Consider the following 25,586-nt stretch of genomic DNA (forward strand, 5'->3'; position numbering starts at 1 on the left):
GATCTCCGAACGGTTTGGGATTCGGTGCGTGCGTACGCTCCCTCGCCGACTCGGGCCCGGCGAGACCGAGACGGGCTCGGGACCTTGTCGCAGTTCGCGCACACAAGCTCGCACAGCGGCATGCATCAGCATTCAGCGACATCCAACCTTCTGTTTTTGCGACACCCCAACATATCCTGACCGTGGCCACGCCACGCAGCACATTTTGGCCGATACGCGAGCTGGGCAGACTATATATTTCCGTGGAATGCGCCACACATGATTCATGTAGAATTAATGCTACAAGCAGCATATGTTCTCCATCAGTTAATTTGCTCAACATCACTGTGCACTAATGCGCGGTGACAGACCAGCACCGAGTTCCTCACACTCACACAAGCATCCACACCACAGATCACCGACTACTAAACGAGCACGACAGAAGCACCGACTCACTCGTCAACCTAGATTTGCATCACTACACATCCACCAATCATTATAGTACTAACTAGGTATTAATCGAGCAGTACTACGAGGTAGCACGATCTTACCAGACTAGACTACCACTGGCCACTACTGAACGAGCAGTACTGAATTGCTAGCTCGATCGCTCACCTACATTAAGCTTGCAGGACAGGACTACGGTTTGGCAGAGTGGGGGTTTCCTCGCCGTTGATGCCTTACCTTGGTAAGAAGGGAACACAGAGGAATTGGTAGAATCAATTGTTTATAAACTTGAGTACAAGGCAAGGCACGAACAAATTCTAATCTATCAAATCTTTATCTTTATCTTTTTACCTACTAATAAAGCGCACACTGCTTTTGACGGGTTCATCTTTGTGGCGTTTTACAAAAGAGTCCCTGTGGTTTTCGAAATTCAATCTGCGGTTCTTTTTTAAGTGGCTAAACTGAGATACTGTTTTGTTTTGTAGAAAAGCCCCCGTATTTTAGTATATTCAACCCGCGGTCAAATCCCCTTTCGTCTCCCCACTGATGCCCGTCCCCATCTGTCGTCTCCCTCCTGCCCCACGGCGACACTGGCAACTGGCGAAGATGAATGGTAAGGATCCGGAGTTGCCCCCCTCCTCGACGGTCGTGCTTCCAGATCGAAGCCCACGTCGGTGGTGTTCCCAGATCAGTGACGCGACACCCCTGGCTCGTCCTCATCAAGGAAGCGCAGCTTCCAGCGAGCTGCGACCAAGGGAGGCCCCTGGATCTGCGCTTTTGCAGCTGACGGCGGCCATGACGAGGCTACTCCAGAGGAGCGCCCCCCGTGGCGAGAGAGGGTCCTCCGCGTACATGGCGCTCACCCCGATTTTCAGGTACGACACACACTCCACCTCTCCCACTCCTAATCCATCTCCACAACTCATGATGTTTGGCGCAGGAAGGGTGCTGCTGGCGTTCAACACCACGGACGGACGAAGGCTGGGGCTTCTTTACTCCCTCGATCGAAGCCCGCCGATCGATTGGCCTACGAGAGTTAGTTAGTTTTCATGTGAACTCAAGCTTTCTTATTTTCATGATTACCAAAATCATTGCAGATCGCTTGTTTGTTGCTATTATTTGTGTTAAAACATATTTTTATATATAACTTGGCATTTTTTGAATCTGTTTTGTTTTAAATTTCTCCAAAGATGCTGATTTTTTTAATATTCTCACAGGGGAAGTTTTATTATAAGAGGATGGCATTTCTTACTGTAAGAGGGATGGCATTTTCATTATAAGAGGATGGCATTTTTTTATTATACGTATGACATTTTTATTATTGTGAGGATGGTATTTTTGTTATATAAGATGGTGTCATTTTTATTATTAGAGGATGGTTTTTTTGCATAAGATGAGAGATGGCATTGTTTTTATTTTTGTAGGAGCATGCTATTCTTTTTAATAGGTTGGCATTTTTATTATTGTGAGGATGGCATTTTTATTATTTTAAGAGGGAAGACATTTTTAATATGGCTGTTTTATAAAGTAGGATGTATTATTTTTATATAATTCAGACCAGGGGCATATTTGCTTTTGTATAACCGGGCAAATTTTTGATACTGCTTAATTTTACATACATCATGGCCTTCACATTTTTAAAATAAATTTGCGTACAAATAAAATGGTAATCAGGCCTGGAGGCCCAAGGGGGAAGCTAAAGAGGCTGTGTGTGGGGTGGTTCGCTCGATCAACACCGCACCCTAAAGAACAGTTCCAAAATTTGATGTCAAATTATTAGCATTTCCCGTCTTCCTGTTTGACGAAACATAGACATAGCAGGGCTCAAAACCACGAGCATGACGCGCTCACATTGCCAAGCTTTGCAGATGTTTTTTTTTTGCCATCCGATGCAGACGCTGAGTAACAAGCATACATTTTCCGAAACGATTTCATATTCTTTACAAACTCTAGGGAACTTACAACATTTAACTGTTTTTCTGCAAGGATTTCTTTCCTGCCCCCTGGCAAAAATAAAAGAAAATGAAGTAGAAACGCGGCGGGAGGCACTACAACATTGCTACGGTAGCGATCACGCGGGCCGGTCCGTCCCTCTCCAGTACGAAGTCTGAGATCTGCGCAAGCAGGGGTGGATTGCCAATCGTCCTCCTCCACTGCCCGTTAGCGAACATCTGTCCATCGCCGCCGTCGAAGCGAGGACGCGGCCAGACGGGTGCAGCGTCGTGAAGTGGTTGGGCCGCATGAGCGCTGGAGAAGGTGATCGCCAGGGTGACGACGAGGAGCAGCAGCAGCAGCGCGCGGCGAGTCCACCGCCGGGAGAGCGCCATGTCGAGTCGTGGATGTCGACGTCGCTGTGATCCAAAATTCCAATGTCGCTGGATTCGTGGGGTGCGGCTATATCGAGGTACTAGGGGGGGTTCGGTACATACGGTCCGTCGCGGTCTCGGGCTCCCACGCCGACTCGGGTTAGGCGAGACTAAAGACCGGCTTCACGTGAGCTGGTGAGCGCACGCTCGTGCGCACACGGCGGCTTGAAACGGACAACAGTACCCACAACACACCTTGGCTGTCTCGTGAAGGGGCTGATTGTGTTCGCCGGCGAATGTATACTCCACATGAAGAATTAGTTCGACCAAACAAATATATACTTTTACAGCTCCCTTGGTTAATTGCTCGGCATTAGGCACTAGCGGCGCTGCTGCGCGCTCACAGAACAGCATTGAGTTACTGACTGATACTTACACATCATCCACTGATCAGCATTGGGTTCCTGACTCCGACTGGAGTGAAGTTTGTTTTAAACCCTGAGATTGTAGAGCGCGACGTAAATGAACCTCCACGTCTAAATCCCTAAAATCGGTACCCTATACTCCTCCATCCCGGTCATTCTAAACCCTAGACTGATCCTATACTTGTTTGGAAGGACAATCCTGACTAGGATCGGTTGTTTCTCTCACTGACCACACAGGCCTATATGTCATATTTTTTATCTTCTTCAATCTTCCCTTTTCTCTGCTAGCGTCCATCTTCCTGGAATAGCAAGTACAGCGACCACGGCCGCAAGGCCAGCGCGTGGAGCTGCGCATGTAGGACGCCGGGACCGAGCTCGACGGCACCTTAGATATTTTTCATGTGGCGCACCCGTCGATTTTTCCGGATATCCTGGGACATCAACTCGGCTCGAGCTAGCGCGAGGAAGACAACAGAGCCAACACCTCCGAGCTTGTGGTCGGTGATGCATCCCTCCTTTCTCTGCGTCGGTTCAGCGCGGCCTCACCTCCGCCTCGTCCATGATGCGCGCATCAGGACCGTCCATGAGTACGCCGGGTGCGTTGGGCTCGCCGTCGACTTGAACGAGCTGGACTTGCGTCGTCGCGGCGGCCGGCGCATAGCCGCATACTACGCCGCATGCTACGTCTCGGGTGCATGCGTTAGTTGTTTGTTTCCAGCAAGGAATCGATCAAGACACGGGCGGCTTACGTTGTGTACGTGCACATCTTGCTTGGACATACATAATCGAGCTAGCTGTGCATGTTGTGTACGAGCTCCAGATGCCGTAGACGTCCCATTCTTCACCAGGTCGTCTTCCTCCTCTACAAGCTCATCCCTAGTGCTCCTCCTGCCTCCCGAGCTCACTATTGATCTCCTCGCTGGCACGGGCCTCGCACGCGGCTCCTGGTAAAGCAGGACGGCCAGATCCAGGAGGCCTAGGGACCGCATGAACCTCCGGCGACGATCCTCGACGCTGCAGGTGTCCGTGGCCCACACATCGAGTAGGGGCCCACAACAGAGTCAGCAACTGTGGTCGCCGCGGCTGCCGGAGCTTGCCGGCGAGGCCACGGACGCCGGCGACATGACGTCCAAGGACCTCCGTCGAGTCGAAGAACTCGTCTGCCTATGCCTACCCGCAACTTGTACACAGCCTTGATCGATTCTCACTAACGCGCGTATACAAATCGCTTCTCCTGGAACACACGGGCACGAGTTGATGGCTCGCAAACCTCTTTTTACCGGAGCCGGGATCTACCGGAGGCCTCACGGCCAATAGAGTCTTGCCACCTCAAAAATTGGTCTAAGCTGTATCTGTGTATTTCACGGGTTTCTTCATTTAAGTCACCGTATTTCACCAGCTTGGGCCCACCTATCTGATTTGACCAGCTGGCCCACCCACGTGATCTCATTTCCTCCGCTTACTTTACACAGACGCCTGACCTCTCTCACTTTAAGTTGATTTGAAATCTTTCAAAATTAATATTTGAATTTAAAAACTTATAAATCCGATTTCACTCTATGAAAAAACTGAGTTTACCAAAAAAACAGATTCCCTATCATTTCAACTTACTGATTTCAATAGTTTCATAAATTGATTTTCACTAAAAAAAATCTAATTGCACACATTCACATAAACGGATGTTTAACTTTTTCAAAGAACCGGTTTCAATAATTTTAATATTTCATTTCAATTCTTTCAAACAACATAGTGAAATCTGTTTATCTCAAATAATAGAGTGAAATCCGTTCATTTCAAATAACACAGTGAGATAATATAATATTAATTTATTTAAAAGGTGATTTCCGTTATTAAAATTTCATATTTTTCAAAAGAGATTGAAATTCAACCTTCCAAATGTGGCACAAGCAATTTCAATATATATTGAAACGGCTATTTCAATACATATCTCACTGAGATAACAAGTTACAGATTTGAGAAATAGAAGTTTCATATATTTCAGAGAAGTAATTTCATTTTTTTTCCACAGAAATTAGTTTCACAACTTGAACAACCCAGTGAAATCTCAGTTTCACAACCTGCAACTACATATAGCTATTGAAATATATATCTCACTGAAATATCATTTCAACTCTTTCGAAAAATATTTCAATCATTTTGAGAAATATAAAACATTATCACAGACTGGAATAATACAGTTTCACTGGGTTGTGAAATATGTTTATCTCAAATAATAGAGTGAAATCCGTTCATCTCAAATAACACAGTGAGATAATATAATTTCAATTTATTTAAAAGGTGATTTCAGTTATTAAAATTTCATATTTTTCAAAAAAGATTGAAATTCAACATTCCAAAGTGGCACAAGCAATTTTAATATATATTGAAACAGCTATTTCAATACATATCTCACTGAGATAACAAGTTACAGATTTGAGAAATAGAAGTTTCATATATTTCAGAGAAGTAATTTCATAATTTTTCAGAGAAATTAGTTTCACAAATTGAACAACCCAGTGAAATCTCAGTTTCACAACCTGCAACTACATATAGCTATTTCAATATATATCTCACTGAAATATCATTTCAACACTTTCAAAAAATATTTCAATCTTGGTTCTCAACTACACACACAGGTACATAGCTGTAACTTTATTTCTGAAATTTATTCACTCTTGGTTCTCTTCCAAAAAAGTGTATCACATGCCCTCTGTCACAAACATTCAAATAACTGAAATTGAAGAGGGAGCGGAGGCCGATGATCTGGTAGAGAAACAAGGAATGTTGAAATCATGCAAAATAAAACTGAAATCGTGATATGGAGAGAGGTTAGGGGAGATGGGATTCATGACTCACCAGATCCGATGGCGGTCAGGCTTGGAGTCGCCAGATCTGGCAACAACCGTGCGTGGCGACTCGTCGTGGTGCCCGTGCTGCACGGAGCCACGAACGGCGAGCACGGCCGCTGGGGCAGCACAGATGCCGGTGGACGGGCTTCTGGTAGGCGGGATCGAGGAACCTCGCCGGAGTAGGTCTCCCCAACGCCCACGGCAGTGGATCCGGCATCGCTCCTCGCCGGCCTCGTGGTACAGCCGCGCCGCGCGCCGGTTTTGTGTGTGTCGCGGTACCGGCCACGGAAGCCGGATCCAGTGCCGAACGTTGGTGGAGAAGGCGGATCTGGCGGCCATAGCCGGCGGCCGCCATGGAACTAGCGAGAGGGAGAGGGTGGGGGACACCTCGATGTGGGAAAGAGACAGCGGCGTGGGGGTCCATCCCGTATTTGCTATGTACAGTATAAGTCTTGTACGCTGGAAACGGGGTAAGGAATAAAGATCTAGTGGGGTCCATCAGCACGAATCGAAAAGCATCGAGGGATGGTGGATTGCACACCGGTAAAAAAACTTAGTCGGTTGATGGCTAGCGTTAGTCGCTGAGAGAGAGAGAGATGATGTATATGACATGTAGACCCGGGTGGTCAGTGACTGTGGACAGTGATCTCAGCCAGGTTTGTTATTTTCCAGGTGTGCCAAACGGATTTAAGGTTTAAATTGACCGGGATCGAAAAGTACAGGGTACCAACTTCAGGGATTTAGACTTGAGGGTTCATTTACGTCACATTTTACAATCTCAAGGTTCAAAACAGACTTCACTCCTCCGACTGATACTTACACATCACCCACAGATCAACGGACCACGCCTAAACTAGTAGTAGTAGCTAGCACGACTAAACCACCAGTCCACTCCCCAACCTAGATTTAATTTACACACTGCGATCGATCAACCATACTACCACTGGCTACTAGACGATCGACCAATACTAGATTGCCAATCCAACTAGCAGCTCGACCCTGTACCTACGTTACGCGTGCAGAAGTAGATCAGCATCACCAGACGAACGCCGCGGCAGCGAAGGCGGCGGCGGCGGCAACGGAGAGCCTCGAGACGCCACGGCCACGCGGATCAGCCGCGGCGCTGTCACTGTGCGGCTCGTTATCATGGTGGTGGTGGTGGTGGCCGATGATGACCGGGTGGCCGGAGCCTCCGCTCCTCCCGCGCGAGCCGCCTCCCCTCCCGCCACCGCTCCTCCCCCGCGAGCCTCCTCCGCCCCTCCCGCCGCGGTAGCACCCGCCCTGGAACTGCGCGGCCAGGACGAGCAGCACCAGCAGCAGCGCCCAGAGCCGCCTCGCCATGCTGCCTCAGATGATCGCCTCCCCTGACCTAGCTAAGCCGGCCGGCTTCTCCCGCTCGCTGTTGGTCGGATGTGGTGGCAATGCCTAGCCTAGCTCAGTAGCTCGCCGCTCTCGCTCGTGTTCTCTTCCCGGCCGGTGCGGTGGCGGAGGGCGGAGGGCGCGTTTATATGCTGATGACGAACTGAACGGAGAGGGACGCCGAGGAGGCCGGGAAGGTGCGAGGAAACTCGACCGGCGTGCAGGAGTGGGGCGTCGGGAATATCTCACCGTTGGCGCCATTGCCTTGTTCGTGCTAGGCGTGCCAAGGCATCAACGCGTCCACCATTGCCTTGGCTGAAAGAGGGCAAAGCGTACGTGCCATGGTCGAGCGGGTCACGCCGGTCCTCCTTCCCTATGCGGTATAAGAGTACTGTTTCGACGCGTAACGTGAACATTCCTGGTTGCTGGAGCCTCGTCCGTTTGTTCTTCCCGGAGGGAGAGCAGTTGAACATGGCGAAAGGGAACCATTGGTGTCACCATTGATGTCACAATGGATCTGTCTGTCAATTACCGGAAAGGAGAAAATACCTACGGCTTCTGGTTCACCTGCTCACCGGAGACCACCGTTACTGAATACGATGAAGGTTAAAGTTGATGCATGGTTCCACGAAACCAGGCCGTGCTGCTGCTACAGGGGTTGGTGTTCGTGGGCATGACGGAGCCTTGATCCGTGCTCGAGCTCTTTGGGTTCAGCAAAGCACCAAATGCACCTACGGCGGAGGCCTATGCGGTGAGGGATGGAGTAAGGCTAGCTTGTGACATGAGGATTCAGAATGTGGTGATTGAAACGGACGCTAAAGGTGTTGTGGACCTATGAAAAAACAGGGGTGAAGGAAATTTCCTTCATCCTGATGAAAAGTGAAGCTATATCTGATGGTTTTCAGGGTTTTGATTTTGGTTCACATGTAGGGTGCGAAGCAAATCAATTGGCATATCTTTGTGCCGGCCAAGCTAGTCTTACTAGGGCTGCGTGCATCTTTCGGATGCAGAGGCCGGGGGTAAGCCTCTTTTTCAAAAAAAAAAAGTCTTACTAGGAGAAGATGCATGTGGCCGGTTTAACTTTATTCCTACTGCAAACATTATGTTATAAGTTAATGAAAGTGTGTTGAGATGCAAAAAAGAAGTTGCTGCGTGTCCACAAAAACATGATTGCAGGCCATTCTAATGGATTCTCAAAATTGAACTCCCAAACAATTCAGAATATGAGGCTAGTTTCTTATCGATCTCTAAGAACATCTCTAGCCGATTCCTAAAAAGTAGAGGAATATCCAGCCGAGTAAAGTTTAGTGGACTAGTTTTACTTCATTAAATTCTGACAGGACCTAGCCGATCTGTTAAATATAAGAGAGTATTTTTTTAACTTATTCAACTCTAGTTTACGTTGCAACTACATATTAGCACACATATAAAAACTAAACATAATAATGAAGGTTCAAGCAAATCAAGAATATAGTTTATAAACCAAATTATTTAAATTCAAACACACCGAATGGTCCAAATGAAGCAAATAACATGGTAAAAACACAACTAGGAAGTGTTATGAAGATGTCAATGATCCTCAAGGAGATCTTCTTCGAGCTGGGTATCAAACTTGTCAGTTCTCGATCCTACGATGTGCTTCAACGTACATCACTAACAGGACTCTTGTTATGCAGAATCATGCAACAACTCATGATTTGCCATAAAACCTTGGACTCCAGTACTCGGCGGGTCCACGAATGATTGCAAAGCCCTTCTAAAGCACATTGAAGGTTTTCTCCACATCTTTCGCCACATCACGACTTTTGTGAACGTTTGAACGACCTTCAACATTGTGTCTTCTCCAATGCGGACATAGTTGTCAATTAAATCGGCCGAACACCCACATGTCAAAACTCAAACAGCCGCAATGCGCTTCATGAGAGGACTTGCACTTATCTATTCGCATCTTTGCTTCTAAGCTTGAACTCGGGTTCAATTCGATTGTACAAAAAAAGCAAAATGAAAGAAAAAAACAAACCTAGGCAAACTGTCAAACACTTGCAATGCACCGGCCGGCCAGCAACGTAAAGGCCAGGCTAGCGGGCGGCGACGCGTGGGAATGACCTGCAAGGGTGTGTAATCCCAGTCTGATACAGCGGCTGCCAACGAGGAACAATATCCGAGAGAACTCCGACGAATCGGTCAAGGTGACGGTGTTTCACCTTGATTCTGGCAATGGTGACGACCGGCGAAGGGCTCAAACTCGGGTAGAAAGGCGGGAGGGCCAAGGGAGGCGGCGAGATAGCGGCAGGGCTGGTGGATGATCGCCGGGAGAGGTGCACCAACGAAGAAGCAGTGGTGGTGGGGAGGTGCGAGAGAGGCAAGAAAGTTTACTCCACGCGGTCATGGTCGAGTTTTCTTAGGCGCCCACTAGAAGGCGGGGGTAAATTGTTTACTCCACTATTCCGTTTACTACTTTGGCTAGGTGCTGATTAGAGGAGTAAAATGAAAATTTTACTCCTCTATAGCCTTTGAGGGGATCGACTAGAGATGCTCTAAACTTAACCTCTAATCTTTTTCTTTGGCAATTTGTCTCATCGCATTGCACATGTAAATCTCATTTCCACTTCATTACAATAAGATTTTAATAATTCTTTTATGATTCAAATGCATACATTTTAATAACATTTAAATGTTAATGCACGGAATGAAATTCAGTCACACATGTTCACGAAATGTACCGAAAGCCACAACATAGTTCAATCAGTGCAAAAAAAAAAGTTCACCAAGAAGAAACAGGGGGCAACATTGAGCATTGATCAAGCAACTGCATTCTGACTTCCACTTACCAGGTACATCGATCTTGGCAACATGGAGAATGGCAGTTTTGGTGTGACCACAATCTCACGACAAGCTTGCTCAAAATATTGTTTTGCCATGTCATTCAATGAAACATCCATGAGCATGAGCACCCCTGCCTCGGCTATGTTCCTCAACCCTCCCCCTTGACGAAAAGAAGCTTCTCTTCGGCCAATGGCCTCCTCTCCTCGACAGATGCCATAACCTGCAAGCACTCCTCCTCTAGGCATGTGAAGTCCATCCACCACCTTGTATTTTCAGCAAAGTTTCACGGTTGTGTTAGAGTTGTGTCGAATATAGTGTACAAGGTAGGTTACAGTTGGACTTGTAGTTGTATCGTGTTTACATAGGATGTGGAGTCGTGTCCTAGTAGGACACTTGTATCCTAGACCTCTCTTATATAGCGAGGGTAGACACACGATGTAACCTATGCCAACATAATAGCACCGGAACGCAGGGGAAGACGGCGGCATGTGCCGGCGTCCAGGGCGACCGGGTGCGGTATTGTGACGGTGTCACAGGGAGGAGCGCCCGTAGTCAGGCCCTGGGGATGTAGCCATATCGACGAACCTCGTTAACAAATCTCGGTGTCGTGCTCGTGTGATTGTTTGGTCCTCGGATGATCGACGGTATGCCTCGGTTTTATTCTAACAAGTGGTATCATGAGCTAGGTTGTTCGGAGGCTGCTGAAAGTTGATCTAGAGGAAGAAACCGACGAATTTGTGGATTGGTTGTGCGTCGTCCGCAGCAGGGCGGCGATTGCGTGGATCTTTTGCGGGCGGATACGACACATGGTGGAGCATGGTTGCAGTCGGATATATTCGGCTGAGTCGGACTGGGCAGTATGATGGGATCGACGCGAGTCGGTTGGTACAGAAGACGGTGATGGGATCGGCGATGACGACGTAGGAGCGTGATGCTGATGATGACCGACTTCTGGGCGTGGAAACACGTGGCGCAGGCCCCGAGGGCTTGTGTGGCTTCGACAAGACTATGGCGCGGGGTTGATTCAAGGTGGTGTATACACGGAGCTTGAAGTCGATGAGGCGCGTGGGCGGACTGATCATCTACCATGGAGTCATGTTGAAGGTGGAGCTGGATTGAGGGGCTACGGTGTAAGGATCCTGAGAATCGAAGCCTATTCAGCGGGGAAAAGCGAGTGATGCGTAGTTCAGACTGGAGCCCAAGGGTCTGATGGAAGCGTAAAACTCGTCATCGGTCGGTGATGATCGGTGGTACTCTGCAGTGGGGGTTGAGTGGTGTGGTCTTGCGACCCTTGAGACTCGACCGGGATAGCGGAGGCTCGACGCGGTAATAGCGGCGAGGCGTGCGGTACGCACGGTGCATGGAGACGGACCAGGGCTCTGGTGGTCATACATGTGGTGAGACAACTGCGAATTTGACTCAGGATGACTACAAGCAATGGTGAAATTCTTTCAAGTTTCAGACAGGCGGTCAAGAAAGGAGCGGTGATGTTGAGTTGTTCACTTTCACGCAGGTCAGTGATCAGTGTGTGATGGCATTGATGGATACTCCGGAAGTTGGGAGCACAATGTAGAGTAATGAGGAACTTAATTTTGCTCGAGTGTTGACTGTGGTCAAGAAAAGAAGGGACTACAAGTTGCAGGTGGTGTCACATGGAGTCTTTGGAGTAGCAGTGGTGCTCATGGAATAAACTCAAGTCCAATGTACATGGAAGTTTGACGCATGGACGAACTCAAGGTGGTGGAGAATATTCGCCGAGGTGGAGTTTCTTGTTAGAGTTATGTCGAATATAGTGTACAAGGTAGGTTACAGTTGGACTTGTAGTTGTATCATGTTTACATAGGATGTGGAGTCGTGTCCTAGTAGGACACTTGTATCCTAGGCCTCTCTTATATAGCGAGGGTAGACACACGATGTAACCTATGCCAACATAATAGCACCGGAACGCAGGGGAAGCCGGCGGCATGTGCCGGCGTCCAGGGCGACCGGGTGCGGTATTGTGACGGTGTCACGGGGAGGAGCGCCCGTAGTCAGGCCCTGGGGATGTAGCCATATCGGCGAACCTCGTTAACAAATCTCGGTGTCGTGCTCGTGTGATTGTTTGGTCCTCGGATGATCGACGGTATGCCTCGGATTTATTCTAACAGGTTGGACTCACCCTTTACCATGCGGCCAGGAGTAGAGTCGAAGGCGGAGACAAGACGAGGCGGCAGGCAGTGACATCCCCGCGAGGTTGAGCCGGGAACGACCTGCATACGAGGATGACCCAACATACAGTAAACCATTATCTATAAAATGTTGTGCGAGCTATCATACGCTGAATTGTGTTGCCAACTCCGACACCCAAAGTGCAAGTTCAAAAAGCCAATGCAATTAGACAATCTAAAAACGCTCGGTAAGGTGTTTGGAATATGGTTACCTCACAAGTTATTCACGAAAACCTCAATCAATTAAATTAAAATAGTGCTATCATTTTTTTGTAGGTACACTAGTAGAAAACAGAGATTTGGTCCAGGTCCGAAGAGGGCATTAATCCCAGTTCTCATACGATCCGGGACCAATGGGAGCATTAGTCCCGGTTCATGAGGCCAGGCGGCAGGCCGGGCCTCGAGGGCCAATGGTCCCGGTTCGTCTGACCCCTTTGGTCCCGGTTTCAGACACGAACTGGGACCAATGGGCCTTGCTCCTGACCCACAACCTTTAGTTCCGGTTTGTGTCTGGAATCGGGACCAAATAGAGGCCTATATATACCTTGCACGTGAGCAGAGCAGTGCACTGCTCAGTTTTTTTGCCCAGCACTGGGAGAGCTTTGTGGTGCTCTAGCTCACCTCCTATGCACATGAGGTGTTCGATGAAATGGCCTAGCCACACTTTATAAGCTTTCTCCTCTCGAAGCTTCTTGTCCAAACTCCATTTTCCTCAAGATTTGTCTAGGTTTGGCGGTCCGTCCTGTCCCGTCCCCGTCCTCACCGCCGTCGATCGCCCGCGCCGATCTCGTCGCAGGAACCACCATGGTGAGCCTCTTGTTCTTATCTTCTTTCTAAAAGAAAAAAATTATTACTTGTATAATTTTCTTACTTTTATTATTGTTTGTTATTATAGAGTGCGATGGTTTTCGTATCCGCCCCCATCGGCCCTCGTCCTATCTACGATTCATATGTGGTATATACTATCTTTTATAACTATTTATTTCATTTAGTGTTTATGAAAATTATGCCAACCAACGTGACATAGATGTTTTCTGTAGGAGGTATGTGAACGGAAAATTCCAGCTGACCCTCTTGTCGATAGGTTAAATTTAGTTGAAAAAGAAAATGATTACTTGAAGAAAAAATTGAAAAGAACAGAGGAAGAGAAGATGGCATTTGAGTTGCATGTCGCGGATATCCTCGATGATCACAAGATCAAGAGGGATAAAATGCGCTTGAAGATTAGGAAGATTAAAAAATATGCCATTCATACTAAGGCTTGGTATCATTATGCCGTTGGATCAATTGTTACCTTAGTTGCGATTATGATCGCATATGTTGTTGCATGGAAATGTTTTACATAGTTACAATGTATGATTTAATTAGATGCTCTAGAGAGCTATATGTTGTTCAATAAAAACTATGTATGAACTTTATGTATTTATTTTTTCAGTAATAACATTTGATCACTAATGTACTTTGGTTTTAATGTGACGATGAGTTTTCGTCCGAACACCTGATACTTCAAAAGAGATTGTACATTTTGCACAGGAAGTGTATCCAGTTTTTTCTGTAACCCTCTCAATTTTTTAGAACATGCTATGTGGGTGAAATGATGATACCATGCCAAATTTCAACCTTTTCAGACTTTATTTGAAGTGCTTTTCAATTTCAGGGTCATTTAGCTCAAAAAATCAGTAAATGCATGAAAAATAGCAAATGAAGTCAGAAAGGGTTGAAAATTGATGATGTGGCTTTGAATGATGCATTTTTGAACACACAAGAAGTCTGGAGTTCAAATAAGTTCAAATAAATGAAATCCCTTTGTAACAGATGAGTTTTCGTCCGAAACCCTGATACTTCAAAAGAGATTGTCCATTTTGCGCACGAAGTGCATCCAGTTTTGGCCATAACCCTCTCAACGTTTTAGAACATGCTATGGCTGAAATGATGATACCATGCCAACTTTCAACCTTTTCAGAGTTCATTTGAAGTGTTTTTCAATTTCAGGGTCATTTAGCTCTAAAAAATCACTAAATACATGAAAATAGAAAAATGAAGTCAGGAAGGGTTGAAAATTGATGATGTGGCTTTGAATGGTGCATTTTAAACACACAAAAAGTCTAGAGTTCAAATAAGTACAAAAAATGAAATCCCTTTGTAACAGAGGAGTTTTCGTCCGAAACCCTGATACTTCAAAAGAGATTGTCCATTTTGCACACGAAGTGCATCTACTTTTTTCCGTAACCCTCTCAACTTTTTAGAACATGCTATGTGGGTGAAATGATGATACCATGCCAACTTTCAACCTTTTCAGGGTTTATTTGAAGTGCTTTTCAATTTGAGGGTCATTTAGCTCCAAAAAATCAGTATATGCATGAAAAATAGCAAATGAAGTCAAAAAGGGTTGAAAATTAATGATGTGGCTTTGAATGGTGCATTTTTAACACACAAAAAGTCTAGAGTTCAAATAAATTGAAATAAATGAAATCCCTTTGTAACAGATGAGTTTTCGTCCAAAACCCTGATACTTCGAAAGAGATTGTCCATTTTGCACATGAAGTTTATCCAGTTTTTGTTGTAACCCAGTCAACTTTTTAGAACATGCTATGTGGGTGAAATGATGATACCATGCCAACTTTCAACCTTTTCAAAGTTCATTTGAAGTGCTTTTCAATTTCAGGGTCATTTAGCTCCAAAAATCAGTAAATGCATGAACAATAGCAAATGAAGTCAGAAAAGGTTGAAAAACTGATGACGTGGCTTTGAATGGTGCATTTTGAACACACAAAAAGTCTGGAGTTCAAATAAGTTAAATAAATGAAATCCCTTTGTAACAGATGAGTTTTCCTGTGAAACCCTGATACTTCGAAAGAGATTGTCCGTTTTGCACACGAAGTGTATCCAGTTTTTTCTGTAACCCTCTCAACTTTTTAGAACATGCTATTTGGGTGAAATGATGATACCATGCCAACTTTCAACCTTTTCAGAGTTCATTTATAGTGTTTTTCAATTTAAGGGTCATTTAGCTCAAAAAAAAATCAGTAATGCATGAAAAATAGCAAATGAAGTCAGAAAGGGTTGAAAATTGATGATGTGGCTTTGAATGGTGAATTTTGAACACACACCAAGTTTGGAGTTCAAAGAAGTACAAAAATGAAATCCCTTTGTAACAGATGAGTTTTCGTCCAAAACCTTGATACTTCGAAAGTGATTGTCCATTTTGCACACGAAGTGCATCCAATTTTTGTCGTAACCCTCTCAACATTTTAAAACATGCTATGCTGGTGAAATGATTATACCATGCCAACTTTCAACCTTTTCAGAGTTCATTTGAAGTGCTTTTCAATTTGAGGGTCATTTAGCTCCAAACAAATCAGTAAATGCATGAAAAATAGCAAATAAAGTCAGAAAGGGTTGAAAATTGATGATGCGGCTTTGAATGGTGCATTTTGAACACACAAAAAGTCTGGAGTTCAAATAAGTTCAAATAAATGAAATCCCTTTGTAACAGATGAGTTTTCGTCGAAACCCTGATACTTCAAAAAAGATTGTCCATTTTGCACATGAAGTGTATCCAGTTTTTGCCGTAACCCTCTCAACTTTTTAGAACATGCTATGTGGGTGAAATGATGATACCATGCCAACACCATGATAGTTCTGTTAAAAACTGCGTCAGTCCGGGTTAGTTTCATGCAAATCATGCGAATTAGAGTCCAAAACAAGAGGAAAAGCGTGAGAAAAAGTAGATACGTTGGAGACGTATCACTAGCCCAGCCAGATTTCATGGCTCCTCGCTACCCTATGGATACTATCACGAAGGCTCAACATTGCGAGCTTATGACGAAATGCCAGAACCTAACTTTGAAGGCGGCTCTCGGCTTTGTTGCACCTCCTCTAGCTGACGGAACTTTTCACTGTCGTACGATTCCATATGGCTGTGATGTTGTGACGGTGGATGAAATAATAGAGAGATTTCATGAGCTGGAGCTTGACAACCCTACAGGTGAAGGGGAGATTCATCTGAAGGTGAAGGGGTCCATCTCTTAAGGCTCCGGAAAAGTTACCATATGAGAGGACCGACAAGGAAAACGAGGACATCTGTCGTGCCAAAGTGAGGGACCATTTTGCACGGAAACCTCCACCTCCTAAGGAAACGGTAGATCCGGTGAAAGTGAAATGGACTATCGATGCCCTGAAGCGACCACTGACGATGTCCTGGACTAGGTGGTACTCACCACGTCGTCTCCCGATCTCTTGGATTGGGCCGAGGACCCCCAGGGCTGTTTACTCATGGGCCAGTTCAGACAGCCCCTGCTGCATACAAGGAAGACTCCACAAGACTTGGCGGCCAAGACAAGGACTCTCCTAAAACCCTAGGCCTCCGGTGTCTTATATAAACCGAGGCCAGGCTGGTCAATAGGCATCTCATATTCATTACAACAATCTCGTGATAAATACATGTACTCTGTACTACATCCATATCAATATAATCAAAAGCAGGATGTAGGGTTTTACCTCCATCAAGAGGGCCCAAACCTGGGTAAAATCCCGTGTCCATGTTACCATCGCTCCAAAACGCCTAGCTTAGGACCCCTACTACGAGATACGCCGGATATAGAACCGACATTGGTGCTTTCATTGAGAGCCTGCTGGGTGATCGCCGCGGATCGATGGGATGATCAGGTTATATCTTTCAGTTGAATTCACGCGGAATAAATTGATTCCTTTGTGAATAGTTTCTACGGCCTTGCTATTCTGTTTGCAGATCAGTTTTTGTCTCGATGGCGACGGTGATTTTTGCGCAAGATCCGACGAAGGCAGGCTGGGGTGCGCGCACAGTTAGCATGCATGTGTCTTCAGACAAATGCCCGAGGGCAGCATCGAGAAAGACCATACGAAGCACATGGGTGCACGGATTCATGGGCATGTTGGCTGGTAAAAGCTACCCAATCTAAGCATCCAACGCGGTTTTGTTCTCCATAGTACTAGTACTCTCTCCTACGTGAAGTAGAGATCAATTTAACCCTAGTACTGGTTCTATTAAGTACTACTTGATCTGTCCAAGTGCCATCTGAAGTTCTAACGGCTGCAACCACGTTTGTAGGCAATCTAATTAAGTTTGTTTGAGATTGATTTTAGATTAGATCAGGAATTTCCTTTGCGCTGGTGGCGGTTAAGCACTAAAAATCCACACGGCCGAGGACTGTGTGGCGGCAACGTACGAACACCAGCAATATATTGGTCGGCTGAGCGCTGGCTTCACCCACACACGTTCTGAGGAGCCTGGAACAACCCGGCTCAGATGGCGCGATACACAGGGAGATATTTCATCCTTCCGTTTCTTTTTATACTATTGTTTAATGGCAGTCCTTCGGTTAGTGGTCTGTCTTTCGTGCATATTGCACGTATTAGATTGATTGGTTTTACCCTGCCATGAGTACTAGTACTACTACTTGGACTATTTGCTAACACTCGCGTGAGATGCTAGAACTCCTCCGCCTTGTTTGATTTGGATTTGATGTTGATTACTACATCATCTGCTAATTGCCTCACAAGACATCAATCGCAGTACGGCCTATGTTCGCGTCCGCAGCTTGGCGATACATCGGATCCGGACTTAATCCGGCCCACGGTGATCCGGCCGAAGAGATAGTGTGGCGCAGTGCACTGATGAGAGCTCGGCTCGAAGGCAGCACACCACAGGGAGATTTGTTTGTTTTCTTTTTAATTCAATACCTACGTAATCGACCGCTGGTTCTCTTCTACTGACAAATACACAGAATAAATGTGCTACTAAGCACATCGAGGACTGGCATTGCAGCATGTTCGGCACGGACCAATTCGTCCGTTTGCTTCGGTCCGCTATAGTCGTTGCTGCTGGTGTTCAGGTTTTATTTTTCCAAATTATTCATTTAGCATTAATATACCCAGAATATTTTCTGTTGGCATGTACTGCATTATTTTGGCAGAGAAATTCTATCGACGTTTGTACCTGGCGTCGGTCCGGCCAGCCTCTCGCTGTCGCCTGGGCAGGCCGACCTTCACCGACATCTCCGTGCCACGACGCCATCGCACCGTCAAGATAGCCTCAGCGTTCAGGCCATATTTACCAAACTTTTTCACTTCGCACAAATTAATTATGCACCTTTCTTTTCATTATTATTATTTCTTGGTTGCACTACTTTGTGTGTGCAGGCAAACTATTTAGGTTGGGCCATGCTAACACCTCGGCAAGACAATGTCGTCGTCCTCCCCGCGTCGATCAAGTTGTGGCATCGCCTCGCTGCGCATTTTCGTGTCAGCATCTTCGCGCAGCCACTCTGTCGGGACGACCCAGCGCTCAGGCCATACTTCACTTAAATGAATTAAGTAGAAGAATTTTTATTTATTTATTTATTTTGTTATTACTTCTGGCTCGCACCATTTTATGTGTGCAGACAGAGGATTTGGGTGGGGCATCGCTATCACCACGCCGTACCGACGTGGCATGTTGATGTCACCCCTCCGAGCTACCGCATCAACTCGGCTGGATCAGGGCCTTCGCCACCGCTTTATTAATCCACTCGGGGGACTTCGGCCTCACACTACTGGCCTGCTCCATCGCCTTGGCCGGACTACGAGTTTCGCCTCGCCACATCGATCATGCTTTGTCACCGCTTCGGAATGCCGAAATCCTCACTCGGCCATCTCGGGACCGGCTTGGGGGTTGGGACTTCATCCCGCCGCAATCTCGGCCAGTGTCATCAACACCGAGCACATTAACCAGTTAAGTCGCTTTCATGCTCAAAAACTTCCAGTTTTAAATTTTGTTCGGTTCGACCAAGCATTATACCTTTTTGGCAAAAAGTTGTTTTAGAAAAACTTTCTTGTCAAAACTTTGTTTGTGACACACAAATTCAAAAACCCCGTTTACTTGGGGCTTCCTTTATGAAGTCTTTCCTCTTGCATATGATTATACTTGTATGGCTTCGTTCCTTGTCCGTGTATTACGCCAAAATATGCACCATGTTGACTTAAGTGTTCCGCAAGCTGGGTTGCCTTGCTCGTGTGTTTACCCCTACGTTCCCGATCACTACTGGAATCAGGGAATTTGCCATCTGTCAATTCTTTGCCGTCAGCTAGCGGACGGCAAAGAAGGTCTTTGCCATCAGCTACCAAGAAGCTGATGGCAAACAAATGGTAGACGGCAAAGAAGGTCTTTGCCATCTGCAAGTGAGTAAAGGGAGCACCTTTGCGATTGTCACGATCGAGTCATCCGAGCTCGGACCTCAGACTGGGTGAAGCCGAAAGCTAGCGCTCTTATTGTTTTCAATTATGGTCGGCACACAACGAAACTCATGAGTACAAAAAATCTATTGCACAAGTCTCATAGTAACAATAAGCAACCGAAGAAAGGTATCGGTGGGGGTACTATTTTCTTCGAAGATGCTTCTTACACTTCGTCGGTAATATAGCATAAGTTTCTCGAGCGCGCTTTGTCTGTTACAGCCTTATGGCCTGATTGCCTAGTTATCGGAAACACCGTCCATATTCTCGACAGGTGGAGTACATAACACTTTTCGGCCCTTGACCCAAGAGGGAGAAGCCGACGGTCGATTAAGACGCGTTTAAAGTTCGGGTGAACACATATATGATATTAGTACTTCTGTACATACAATCATTGTACATAAAATTCTTTTACCCAAGTCACTTGGGGGCTCTTAAATTTACATGAGCCATTTTATAATAAGTGTTTTCTTCTTAGTCGTTGAAAAGTCTTTTTCTATCACCCCCTTTTCGACGCGAGTGTGTGGTCAATAGCTGAGGAGTCTAATTTCTCTCTCAAAGCCGCTAGAGTTTAGTTTGCTAAACTGGCCTAACAAGTAGTACTCCGCCTTCGGGATAGGAGGTTGAAGCCGTAGGCTGACCCGCTTGAAGTCTTGAGATAGGATGTGTCATGTTAAAGCACGACAGAAGCACAATTTTTTTCTAAGACCAATTTTCGATTTGGCACCGAACACTTGATCTAATTCGAATGACTTGTTTTTACTGAAGTTTTTGGTTTTCCAAGCCTATGACACTTTTAAAAAATTTGTGTGTTTCCAACATAAGTCTCGCAGTGCAATGCCGGACACCTTTAGGGATTCGGCAAAAAAATTCTTGGATATTGCTATATATATGCATTAGTTTCAAATTGTGTCTTCGGTTAATAGTTGGGTTACCCGGCTCCTGTGCTTGCCGCCTATGTTCCGCTTTGTTCGGCCAGGTGCACAAATGGAGAACCACTGCGATTGTGCTTCCAGCTAGCATGGTTAAGCGCCCCAATGGAGAAAGCCGAAAACTGACTGTCACAATAAGCGTAAACTGGTCAGTGATCCGATGACTGTATTAAACTATAAAGATCGATAGGCGTCACCCCGTGTTAAATGATGGGCCGTTCATAGCATTGGCCAAAGTGTTAACGGCTTGATCTTGCTGTCGCCAAACACTAACCGGGGGCTAGTAGATGGCCTCCCAAGTTTAAGCTCCTATGACTAAGTGAAAGTTATAAAGCTCGCATATCCGATTGCCTCATTTCTGCTAACACAACTGCCTTCGGGCACCAATACGTCGGCTAAGGGTTGTCTGGTTATTGCAGAAACACCCTGCGTAGTATCTACAATGGGGTAGAAGCTGACGATGGGCCACTTTCAACTGATAAACGACCGCAATGGAGTCAAAATGAACATATCTTTGGCATTTGTATTTAATATACAAGGGCCACCTTCCATAATCATCGTTATAAAGTCATAAATATGCATCAATTTGACTTAAGATTTTGGCCAAGCTGGGTTGCCTGGCTCCTGTGCTTACCCCTACGTTCCCGATTGTTCGGCTAGGTGGTAAAGGGAGCACCTCTATGATTGTTACTACCGGGTCATCCGAGTTAGTACCTCAGACTGGGTGAAGCCGGAATCTAGCAATCTTAAAGGATCACATTGGTCGGCAACGACGGAAGTGAATTTTTTTGGTTCATTAATATCATAGAGTTCAGGAACTTTCCCCGAACTAAATCCTCTATATTTTCCTCCCACATTGATCGGAGCTGAGGTTTCATGCTCATGCTTAGCATGACAACCCAAAGAAAGGAACCGATAGCGGGACTATTTTTTTTGGAAGATGTTTCTTACGTTAAAAAGTAATATAACATATCTCTCTGTGTACCTTTGTTTATAAAACCGTATGGCCGGATTGCCTTGTTTGTCGTAAATCTTTGCCCTCATAAAGGCTTTATAAAGTAGAACAAACACTCCTCGGCTACTGGCCGAGGAGATGGAAGCAGATGGTCGGCCAACAAAATTTTATACAATGCGGATCCGAGCATTAATGATGTGGAGTACTTGGATACATAGAATGATTACACATACTTCGTGATTTTACTCTGGGTATCGATCTTTAATTCGGCCACTCGTGCCCACATTAAGGCTCGGGGGCTATTGGGCTTCAGGCTTATCATTTACTAATATTAAAGGGGCACACTGATCCCCTGATCTGGTGTTGCCACCCGACCAGTGTCTCGGGGGCTACTGCATTGCCTATTCAATGCAGAAAATTCAAAGTGCTTAGTGTTTGGCTTGACCGAACTATGGGCAAACGCATCTTCGGACAACAATAGGTACCATCTGGACCTATACGGTATCAAGCTAATATATTACGGCAACTTCTCAAGACCCTCTTTCAAGGGCCCGTTCATCGATCACTATTTCCTCTAATATATTACACTGTATGTTCTATTCCTAAGTATGCTGCCGAGCTGGGAATTGATCCTCATGCTGATTTTATGAATCAACCTGAGTCTCGGGAGCTGCTGGGGGCAGCGGTTTGATTTTTTCCTTCAGGTGCTCCCGGATATTAGGGCAACACGCACCTTGAGGGCTACTGGCTATACATCTCGGCAGAGATTACATTGCACAATTCGGAATTAAATTCATAAAAATCAGCCCATGGCTGAGGTGGTGCACCACCTTGGATACAGTCCGACGTTGGTGCTCGACTACAAAAGACACCCCGGAAGCAGTCCGGCATAAAGCTCGGTTGCAAGTGGCTGGCTCCATAGAGGGTATTTCCAGCATTAAGCTCGGCTAAGCTCCTTCAATTTTTTTGAACCAAGGTGATCTATGACACCTCGGATATAGTCCGGCGTTGGAGCTTGGACATAGTCCGGCGTTGGAGCTCGGATGCGAGAGGAGACCGCCGCACGGGAACAACTTCAAACCCGAGGCGTGGCATAAAAATAACAAGGCAGAAGACTTAAAGGGCTCCTCGGATACCCGACGTATAAACTCTTCAAATTTAGCTCGGCAATCCTCAAGATAGATGATGGGAAGATTTGTTGAACCACTTTTCAAGACCGACAACCGAAGACGAAGAGCAGTTCGGAAGAACCAAGGAGCGTCCCCAACTTGGAGACTGGTTTAGGGGGCTACTAACGGTGTCCTGGACTAGGGGGTACTCACCACGTCGTCTCCCGATCTCTTGGATTGGGCCGAAGACCCCCAGGGCCGTTTACTCATGGGCTAGTTCGAACAACCCCTGCCGCATACAAGTAAGACTCCACAAGACTTGGCGCCCAAGACAAGCACTCTCCTAAAACCCTAGGCCTCCGGTGTCTTATATAACCGAGGCCAGGCTAGTCAATAGACATCTCATATTCATTACTACAATCTCGTGGTAAATACATGTACTTTGTACTACACCCATATCAATATAATCAAAAGCAGGATTAGGGGTGGAATTCGAGCCGAGTCGAGCTAGCTCGACTCGACTCGCTAAAGCTCGTTTCATTAACGAGCTAGCTCGACTCGACTCATTACTATAACGAGCTCAAATACAAGATTGGCTCGACGCGTATAACTCACGAGCTCGCTCGTTTAGCTTGTTAAGCTCGTTAAAGATATGAACATAAAAACCTAAAGAATACGACAAAAAGATTAACAGGGAATTTAACATGGACATATATGGTCATGTACGTGTGAGCCTCCTAGGTGACTAGGCCTTGAGCGGTTGGGCCTTGTGCTTAGACGCAAGGTGTTTAGTGGCTGTGTTTTACTACCCATCAAGAAACACTAATTCTTTTACCGAGCCTAGCGAGTTATAAGAGTACTTGTGAGATCGGCTCATTTAACTCATCATGCAAACGATCTTAAACTAAAGCTCGGCTCGACTCGTTATTGTTCGAGTTCGAGTCAATTCGAGCTGAGTCACGAGCTTCGAGCTTTTTTCCAGCCCTAAGCAGGATGTAGGATTTTACCTCCATCAAGAGGGCCCGAACCTGGGTAAAATCCCGTGTCCATGTTACCATCGCTCCAAGACGCCTAGCTTAGGACACCTACTACGAGATACGGCGGATATAGAACCGGCAACCACCATCGCCTCCGTCGGATTCCAACTATGTGCGCACTATTAAAAGGACATATAAGAAAACGGAGCGGTCGGGAAGTATTTGCAGTGATGCAAGGTTAGCAGAACGAAGAATTGGGAAAAAATCCCCAGGTCGGCGAACAGGCGAAGGATTCGTGCCCCCTGCTCAAGGTGTCTAGCGATATCATCACTAATCATCCGGGGATGGTTCCAGATACCAATCCTGCTGATTACCTGACCGATGATGTAGAGTTTGAAACAATGGAGGCGGACGATTTCAAATACGAATACGGGAAGCCTCTCGTCAAACCTGATCATCTGCCTCTAACAATGATGATGCGAAGATTGCATGAATGGTACATGAAAATCTGCAGCCAGTCTGGGAAGATATTGTGATGCTGAGAGTTAAAGAGGAGCACGACCTTGTTGGAATTGATCTGTTGTCTGTTGAATTTGACAAGTTATTCCAGTTATACAATCGAATGGCCCTCGACTAAACACTCATGACTTGCTATTGTCACTAAGTACTACTTCTATAATTAAGTCTCTATATATAGCTCAGCTCTTTCATTGCATGTATATATAATTGTCCTCACTATATTATGCAGGTTGAAGATCGTCAAATGCAGAAAAGCATAAATCTATGACATTGGGTTCATCAACCCAAATATCATACATGAATGGATGGCCAAACAGAGAGTCACAGATAGCGAGGACAACTTGCTACAATCGTTGCTTAAAAATCAAAACAAAAATAAAATACTCTTTCCTTACAACTTCAAGTGAGTGTTACTATCTTGTGCATATTCGGTTCCCCTTACTCAAGGTTAATTATAGTAATGTAGTTGATGAGTTATGCATGCGCGCGCAGATTCCACTTTATTCTGCTAGAGATTAAGCTTGAACGGGGATTAGTAACTGTCTTAGACTCGAGAGGAAAAGATCCACAGGAGTATGCAGACATGACTGATATGCTCCAGAAGTAAGTTCAATCGATCATTATCGCACCATATCGGCAACTTTGTTCATTTCCTGATATCAATTAATTATTCTCTTTGTCTGGCAGAGTTTGGAAAGAGTTCACCGTAATTGTTCCGAGACTACCGACGGATCTGCAATTTACACACCCGAAAGTAAGTACTACTAGCTAGTTCCGCGCAAATTCCATTGATTCTAGCTAGTTTCATCAATACCATTTAGCATGCTTGTTTATCAATTTGATTGAACTATATTTCTCGTAAATTGCTTGTGGCAGGAAGCCGAGAATAATTTTTGTGCATACTACATTTGCGAGCTCATCTGCAACGCGACGACCTCTAAGCGGGACTACTCTGAAAAACAATCTGATGTAGGTAGACAAAAAAATTCACAATTTTATTTTATTACCATCATTTGTATTGAGTTTCATTCATATATATATATATATATATATATATATATATATATATATATATATATATATATATATATATATATATATATATATATATAATTAGATGTGGCAGATGCGGGATGAACTCCTACCACATGATCGCATACTAGGAATTCAAAAGGAATTGACGGGATTCTTTCTTGACCACATCATACATAAAGCCGGAGAATACCATGTGGAAATTGATATAGACCTTAGATGTTAGGGTTTGTAAGAGAGCTTATATTGTATATATGTAGCTAGTAGCATCGGATAGATATACGAAAACTTGTTGTTCGACCAATCTCTCGGAGAAAGAGAGGTCACTTCTCTCTGTATATATGTTCATGAGATCTTGTGTACTTAATGGTTCCTTCATTTTCTTACTAGCTAGCATGTCGAGTTCTCTCTAT

The 25,586-nt window shown here is 45.5% G+C and overlaps 1 long non-coding RNA gene across 1 annotated transcript; it reads right to left on the reverse strand.

The window, feature by feature from the left end:
* Positions 1–5,725: 5,725 nt before the first annotated feature.
* LOC119308808 lies at positions 5,726–6,431 on the reverse strand. The gene is made up of 2 exons (XR_005150317.1): positions 6,014–6,431; positions 5,726–5,920 (listed from the first exon to the last, which is right to left on the reverse strand). It is a non-coding gene; the product is annotated as an uncharacterized LOC119308808 (long non-coding RNA).
* Positions 6,432–25,586: the final 19,155 nt, after the last annotated feature.

This window comes from Triticum dicoccoides, chromosome 1B (genome assembly GCF_002162155.2).
Source record: "Triticum dicoccoides isolate Atlit2015 ecotype Zavitan chromosome 1B, WEW_v2.0, whole genome shotgun sequence".
NCBI lineage: Eukaryota > Viridiplantae > Streptophyta > Magnoliopsida > Poales > Poaceae > Triticum > Triticum dicoccoides.